This window comes from Pongo pygmaeus, chromosome 10 (assembly GCF_028885625.2).
Source record: "Pongo pygmaeus isolate AG05252 chromosome 10, NHGRI_mPonPyg2-v2.0_pri, whole genome shotgun sequence".
In the NCBI taxonomy this organism is placed as follows: domain Eukaryota; kingdom Metazoa; phylum Chordata; class Mammalia; order Primates; family Hominidae; genus Pongo; species Pongo pygmaeus.
This window is the reverse complement of record NC_072383.2, coordinates 96,420,747-96,429,432: the sequence shown is the minus strand read 5'-3', so window position 1 is coordinate 96,429,432 and position 8,686 is coordinate 96,420,747.

Sequence of the window (8,686 nt, the reverse complement as noted above, 5' to 3'; positions counted from 1 at the left end):
ATTTTAAGAACAATAAAAATTTGTGAGTGGGAGAGTCAGGGGAGCAGCATGGTGGTAACTGGAGTTGAAGGGGAGCTGAATTGGGTGTGAGACGGGGGGACAGATACAGGAATTCAGGTGAGTGAAGGCTGTAGCTTGGTCTAGGAAGGTCATGATGGAAACAGAATGATGCAGCCTTTCAGGATCTCAGTTTCTTCACTTACAGAGAGAAGGGTGGGACTCAACACTACAATCGTTTCTGGCAATTTCTGTGGTTTGACGAAATGGAAATAGTTTGGAAGAGAATGTGACCATGTGACTGCTGTTTGCTATGTCAACGTGTGTAGCTACAACTCTCACACATTGCCTCTGAGGTGAGACCTTTCCCTGGTTTGGGGAGTTCTTTTGGAATTCCTCAGATGGGACATCCATTGCCCCAGACCTTCAGGTAAAGGCCAAACTTACCTATTGAACTTCTGACAAGTATATTTTACAATTTTTACTTTGAGTCAAATGAGAGCATAAGATGAGTGATTATTTAAATTTCCTCAGACTGAAAACTTTTTAGTTTTTCTTTTCTTTTCTTCTTCTTCTTTTTTAAAAATCGGTATGGAAAACACTAGAAACAACAAAGCAAAATGCTTCATCTCCTAGTTTTAATGCTGGTTCCCCTGGAAGAAATGATGAGAACACGTTGGAAACATTTTCCCTCAGGAAGCATAAATCCCAGGAAAATATCAATAATTTATAGCATGATTTAGGCTTCCTAATATAAGAAGAAGCGGGGCAATCTATTGTAAATTTCATGGCATTTCCCCTGACTACATAAATACATGTTCATTGCAGAAAATTTGAAAAATGCAGAAAACTGTAAACAAGAAAATGAAGACTACTCATAATCCTACTACCTAGAGATAAATATTGTCTCATATTTTATTTATGACCAATTATTTCCTGTGTATAAATATGTGATAATATTTAGATATATATAGTCTCTTCTTTTGTTTCCACAGGGTGGCATAATATTTAGGAGTATTCACTCTGCAGCTAGGTTGTTTGGCTTCAAATATATTAGTCCTTGGGTAGATTTAAGAAATTTGTACTTTTCTAAGCCTCAGTTTTCTCACCTGTAAAGTGGGCATAAAAATAATGCCAGTCTCTAGGACACCGTAAGAACTAAATGAGATGAAGTTTGTAAAGTCCTTACCAACATAGTAAGGACTTTATAATGCAAGTTAAAGTATTAGTACCAGGAACTAATGCTTTAGTAGAGAACGAATAATTTAAGGAATTTTAATACTAAAATATTAGTTCCTGGCATTAATACTTTAATTTGCATTAACAAACGTAGGTTATTTTCGTTATGTCATTTTGCTTTATAGTTTCTGTTGTCTTAGATTTCCTTTCTTTTTTCTTTTTTCTCTGTCACTTTCAGTTTTCCCTGTGATTTGAAAGGTACTCATTCTTTTTTTTTTTTATTTCTGGTGGCTGTCTTTGAGTTCTGTTCCAAAAGTTTGATCGGTTTGTATTTCTGTACTTATGAAAGTCAAGAATTAAATGGTATTTTTTAACTTTCCCCCACCACAAAAGAAGTGGTCTCTCTTAAGTATTGGGGGCTCTTCAGGACATCCAGTTCATTACAAGGATACCTATTCTCAATTTTCATAAGAGTTACACTATTAATGTCATTGCAAGATTAGGAAACTTAAGCTTAGAGAGATTAGGTCATTTTGCCCATGATCACACAGAATTAAGATGTGAAGCTATGAGTCAAACCCAATTCTTTCTGACTCCAAACCTTTTCATTCTTGGCCCATTTCCTTGTTATGAAGTGGTCTCAGATGGGACATCCATTACAGCAGAGCTTTAGGTAAAGCCAAAACTTATCTATAGAACTACTGACAACTATATTTTACAATTTCTAGTTTGAGTCAAATTAGAGAATAGGAAGAGTGATTATTTAAAATTTCCTTTGAACATTTCTGGGGACTAAGAATTCACTACTTTCTGAATTAGCCTAATCCATCTCGAGCAGCTCTGTAAGAAAATCTTTCCTTAAACAAAAAGGAATTTTGTCCTCCCTTCGATTCTACTCCCCACTTCCCATAAGATAACACTGATCTGTTCTGAGTAGAGAAACATTTCTTGATTCTCATTATGTACTTGTATTCAAGCAAATATATGGACAAAACATGATCTTTGTCCCTAAGTAGGTTTTTGGGGAAGTAAGATCAAAATATATAAAGTAATTAGAGAACAATATGAAACTTTAAAGAATTAGGATAAAAATATGTTGAGCAAATTATTAATGTATCAAAGTTCAACACAAGGAAAGGAAAGCACAGGGGTACAATTTCCAGTGAAGGTTTGTCTCTACTCCATCTCTTACTCTATCTGAAATGATATAATTATAATTGAGAATTGGGAATTCAAAGTGCATTATTAGAGCTAAATGATAATGCAATAGCAAAGGAAACTTCTGCAGGGGTCCTTGGATGTTTGATGTAAATGTAAAACAGATTCCACTAAAATAATAAATGTCAAATATAAAATCCATTGTTTCCAATTACTGCCACTTCACAGACTTTAACTACCTAATTTAGCTAAAGCATGAGGGGAAAATATTTTGCGCTTGAAAATGTAAATTAAAACATTTTCCAATGCAGCCACAATGCTGTATTGTTGAGCTTGGCAGACACCACTCCATCGCCTATGGTCCATTACCCTGGCCCAGCGCCTTGGAGCTTATCAGGGCTGCAAGACATTCTTTGCTTCAGACTCTGCTCCTTTGATAAGGGTTATCACTTGCTAGATGGAGAAAGCTCAGATGTGCCAACTTGGGGCTTTCACCAGCAATTTATGATGAGGTAAGGGGCATGTCAATGTGGTTTTTTCATGGCCTCATTTTTATCTCTTTACTGAAAAAAATCGGGATACATCATCTTCATGAAGACTTTGTGGACTTGCAGTAAAAACACAATTCTGTTTGTTCAGGCTCCGTCTTGTACCAAATATTAGGTTCTTTAGGTTTCCCAGCTCAGAGAACAGGCAGGTTGACCCATCCTCCAAAGAGCTGAAGGACATTCAAGAGGGGTCAGCTTGAAGATATCTTATGCTCTGTGTGTCTTTCTCATGCTTTAGAGGGTCTGTGTGACTCATGGGTTCCCCACGCACATACCCCATTCTTCTCTCAGTATTGACTTCAGAGCTTCCTAGGCATTCTCACAGTTTCTACTTTCTCATCGTGGTCTGCACAAGGTGTGGGCTTTGCTTGATCTTGGAGTCCACCTGATAATAATAGCCATTGCTTATATATGTCAGTCATCCAAGTACTTTTCATATACATTTACTCTTTAATCCTCATACTAACTCCACGAGGGAAGTCCTATTATCATCTCCATATTACAGATGAGAACACTTGGAGAAAGTACCTTTCCCAATATCACATAGGCAGGAACTGACAAAGCTAACACATGGATCCAGGCTGACGGACTCCAGTCTTCATCCCCTACTCTAATTTGTCTTCCAATGGTATTCTTTCAGTTTGAATGCCCTTCTGGCACTGCCTTGTTCCTTGGTATTTCGAAGTTCATGTTCTCAAGGGAAAGGATCAGATTGGTCCAAATCTTCATCTGATTCCTAGTTGCATCATATTTTGCTGTCTCTGGTCCAGCCAACTGTGCAACTGCATAAACTTGCAGAGATCATTTAGTTTGCAATGTGGCCACCTTGGGGTTCCTTGTCAACAGGTATTGGAGAAAGGGCACAGTTGCCCAGATGAGAGTGGAGACTATAACTAACTCCTTACACCCAATGACACACTTTTTGCCATGTAGGATTAAAATGTTTATATGTATTCATAGGCTTGTCTCTTATAGCCACTGAGTCAATTAGGTTAGATATCTGTCTGTTCAAATTTTCAAGTGTTCATCTATATTATTATTGTCTAGTGAGATGATGGCATATTGTGGCATGCCAGAAAACATGCTGCTTGCTGGTTTTGAAAATCTGCTTTCTGTGGAGTCCAGCACAAGCCACTGTTAGCACATCAAGCCTTACCTGCTCATGAGTGATGTGTGGGATACAGAGTGGGAATAAGAGAGTGATGCTGCCAAGTGGAACTTAGAACCTCTTTGAGGAGAAAAGCTGCATGCACTGTAACATAGAGCAAAACACAGCCATGATGATGGAAGACAAATGCCACAAATGTGTATCAAGTGTCTCTTAGTCCATTTTGTGTTGCTATAAGGGAATACCTGGGACTGGGTAATTTATATAGAAAAAAGGTTTATTTCAGTCATTTCACATTATTTCTGATGTTTGAAAAAGTTCAAGGCTGGGGATCTGGTGAAGTCCTCAGGCTGCTTACACCCATGGCAGAAAGCGAGGGAATCCAGTGTGTGCAGAGATCACATGGTGAGAAAAAAACAAGAGTGGAGTAGGTGCCAGGCTCTTTTTAAAACCAACTCTAGCAGGAACTCATAGAGTGAGAACTCACTCACCCCCAAGGAAGGGCATTACTCTATTCATGGGGGATCCACCACGGGGACCCAAACACCCCTCATTAGGCCCCACCTCCAACATGGGATCAAATTTCAATGGAAGGTTTGAAGGGGACAAACATTCAAACTATAGCATTAAGTACTTTGCTAGGTGTTTCCACATGTGTTGTCTCATTTGGTCTTCACAATAACCCTGCGAAATATGAGATAGAGGCACATTTTTTTTTTTCAGATAAAGAAATCTTGACATGGAAGTATTAACTTCCCCAAGACACAGTTAACAAACAACAGACATGGTCCTCATCTGAAGGTTGGCCTGACTTGTCAGTGATGATGTCATGCCTGCCTTGATGAACACTTAAATTCCCTTCTTCCAAGAGAGCAATGTGGCCCACTCTCAGCAGGAATGAGTCAAATGGTCTTTCTTTTTATGTAACTGCCTCTGAGAGCCACCCAAAGCTGGAATTGATTTGCAAAACTTATTTCTGAAGACAATGAAAAATAGAGATTTTGTTATAACAAAATTCTGAAAAGTTTTGCATTGGGTCTTGCTCTGTTTCATAGACAAGAGCAGCAGGAGTGAGCTGGAGTTCAGTTCTTCCACCTGGCTCTCAGGGGAATGCTGAAATGAGATCTTGGTTGACATGAAATTTACAGAAAATAGCTTCTGAGCTGAGGACAGCTTGCTCTGCTTTTCTTTAGCTTAGGAGCTAACCATGGTCTTGGTTGAGTCTTGGGCTTCTGTAATTCTTTCTCTGGTATTTTGCATAGTGATTAAGAGTTCAGACTTTGGCAACAGACAGACTCAGGAGTCATCTAGGCTCTGGCATTTATCAGTTGTGTGATATGAGTCAAAATGATATCCAGTGGCTTAATGTACCTGACATGTGCATGATAGATGGCATCTATTATCATTATTATTGTTATTCCTCTCTCATAATCTAGACCCTAGGTTCTCAGAAAAGAAATCTCAGAAGTATTTTCTACTTTGGGGCTGCTTTAGGCTATTTTTTTTCCTTTCTCTTTGAAAGATAAGATTTACTTCTCATTGGAAATCTGGCTGATGTGTTCTCCTGGCTAGAGACAGGCTTTTCCTTAGGGCCAGGTGATAAAATGATTCATGAAAATAATGATGTTAACTGTCACCCCAGGATTAGCATAGAGAAACCCCTTGTGCATGCATATGTATGTGTCCTCATTCTCCTATGTGAACATACAGTGAGTAGTGGACTGCTTGTTTCTCTTCCAAGGAAACTGCCCACCCCATGTTGTTTCTAAGAAACGTTCTTTTCCTCACCCTAATAATGCGGTTTGGATGGAAACAGACATTTTTACTGATTCCACCAGCTAGGCCTCCACTGATTGGTCTAGGATGAGCAAGTGATCCATTTTTAGGCCAACTGGAGTACTTTCCATGCTTTTAGAACTTGGGATGGGAGAAAGTCAGATGTAATGCCTGATGGTGTTGGTGGCCATGTTTTCTGTCAGGTGGAGGAAGACTAAGAGAATGCAACATATGTGCAGAGAGAAGCAGAGATGAGAAAGAAAGAAAAAGGAGCCTGGCCCCTTTGGAGTATCTAGTTCCACTCTCCCTAAGGCCATGTCTCCTGAGACTTTCCTTACTTATATAGGTTAAGAGTTCCCAGTTTGTTTAAAGCTAGTTCAAATAGGAGTTATCACTTGCTGCCTGTATTGTTATCTATCTCTGTGTAATAAATTAGTGGGTTAAGACAACAATATACATTTATTATCTCTCAGTTTCTGTGGGTCAGGGATTCCAAGCTGCTTGGCTGGGTGATTTTGACTCGGGATTTCTCATAATGTTCATTCAGATGTTTGCTGGAGCTACAGCCACTTAAAGGCTTGACTGGGGCTAGAAGATCTGCTTCCAAGGTAGCTTAGCCATGTGGTGATAAGCCTGTACTGACTCTTGGTAGGGGGTTTCAGTTCTTCACACAGAAGCCTCTCCCCAGCCTTGCTTGTGCTCTCATGATATGGCGGATGGCTTTCCCTAAGTTAAGTGATCCGGGAGACCAAGGTGGAAGATGCAGATGTCTTTTATGACCTAACCTTGAAAGTGACATACCATCACATCTTTAGTATTCTGTTGTTTACTAGGTCAATCTTGATTCCATATGGGAAGGGAATATACAAGGGTATGAATACCAAGAGGGAAAGACTACTAGAGGCCCTGTTGGACACTGGCTACAATGGAGCCAACAGAGTCCTAACCCATACACTATAGTGACAGATTTCTTATCTCAAGGTTGAATTCTATACCATGTATGTATTCTGATAACTATGATAATCAGCATTTGTTCTCAAGCTAACTAACTGCCATTATTCACCACCTATCATCTTTTTGGAGGTTGAATTCACATAACATTTTCTTTGTCTTTTTGCCACCTGCATAATATATAAGTGATTCATGAATAGAGGAGTTCCCTTTTTTTTCTAAATAGATTTTTCATTGGTCTAAGTTCTTTATTGGCTGTGTGTGTGTGCAGGGAGGTATGAGATGATGACACAAAGATTTTGAGAATACCTTACCAAGGTAGTTTCTTCCAGTCTCCAAGTTCTAGCTTCTTCCCAGTTTGTAGATGGTATGATTAGAACAAGAGGAATATAATTAAAATATCTGACTTTTAGTCTGAATTTGCCACATATTAGCTGTGTGATTTTGGCCAAGTCACTTAACTTTGATGAGTATCTTTCTTCATGTCCAAAAAAGAGATCAACATTTTAATCTTAGAGTGAGGTTATGAGGTCTGTGGCATAATGTTTTATAAACTATAAGGTACTCTTTTTGGTTCAGAAAGGTACCATGGTATTGGCTTGGAATCAGAAACTAGCCTTGGATCTTAGCTTTACCACCTGAGGGCCAAGTGCTCTTGCAGGTGTTTATCCTTTTTTTGTTTTGTGTGTGTGTGTTTTTCTTTCTTTTTTTTTTTTTTTGAGACGGAGTCTTGCTCTGTTGCCAGGCTAGAGTACAATAGCATGATCTCAGCTCATTGCAACCTCTGCCTCCCGAGTTCAAGCGATTCTCCTGCCTCAGCCTCCCAAGTAGCTGGGATTACAGGCACTTGCCACTGTATCCAGCACATTTTTTTTTGTATTTTTAGTAGAGACGGGGTTTCACCTTGTTGGCCAGTATGGTCTCGATCTCTTGACCTCATGATCTGCCCGCCTCCATCTCCCAAAGTGCTGAGATTACAGGTGTAAGCCACTGCACCTGGCCTATCCTTTTTGAGTTTCAATTTTCTCCATACCATTGGCTCAATAATAATTCCTACTTCATACAGATAGAGAGTTCAAATGAAATGCTCCCTGAATGACAAAATTTGGTGTGTGACTATTGTTATAATTATGTCTCTATTATAGAGCAGTTGAAACCAAGTTTATTGCACCCTTTGTATAAAAGTCTACATGATGAAGTAATTTATTTAATGAATAAACATTTATTGATGGTAAATATATGCCAGGTAGGAGCTGAGTGCTATAGATAAAACAGCAAATAAGACACCATCCCTGCCTTCTTACAGCTTAGAGCTTATGGGGAATCAAAGACAGGCAAAAAAAAATTACAAAGCAGTATGATAAATGGTGTGTGTGTGGCCATGTGGCTGCTATGACAGCATATGGGAATGATTTCTAACTCTAACTTGTAGGATCATGGCAGGCTTTCACAAGGAACTAAGGTATTAAATTGTAACCTGAAAGTTGAGTTGGAATTAGCTGCGTTAAGGGAGGTGGGTAAGAGTTTGGGGAAGGAGTGCCCCAGGTGGAAGAAATAGCCTTGGTAAACATTAAAAGGTAAGAGATTCCATAGGATGGTCAGAAAATCATCCAGTGTGGCAGGAGCCAGGAGGCAGAGACAGAGGCAGAATGGTGAGATGTGAGTTAGAGATTAGCAGAGATGCTTGATTATAAAGAACTTTCCTGAAAACATGGTAAGGTTTTGCCCTGGATTTTGTCTTTAGGGCAATGGGAATTTTCCTGATGGATTTTAAAGCAAAAAAGAGGCACAATCAGATTTGCATTTTAGAAAGACCACTCACTCAGTATTTGTCATCAGGGCTGCTATTAGAATTTTGGATGAAACAATTCTTTGCTATGAAGATCAGTCATTCCAGGTGTAGCTGGCAGATTCGTGATTCCCCAAAGATGTCCATGTCTTAATTCCCAGAATCTATAAACATGTTACA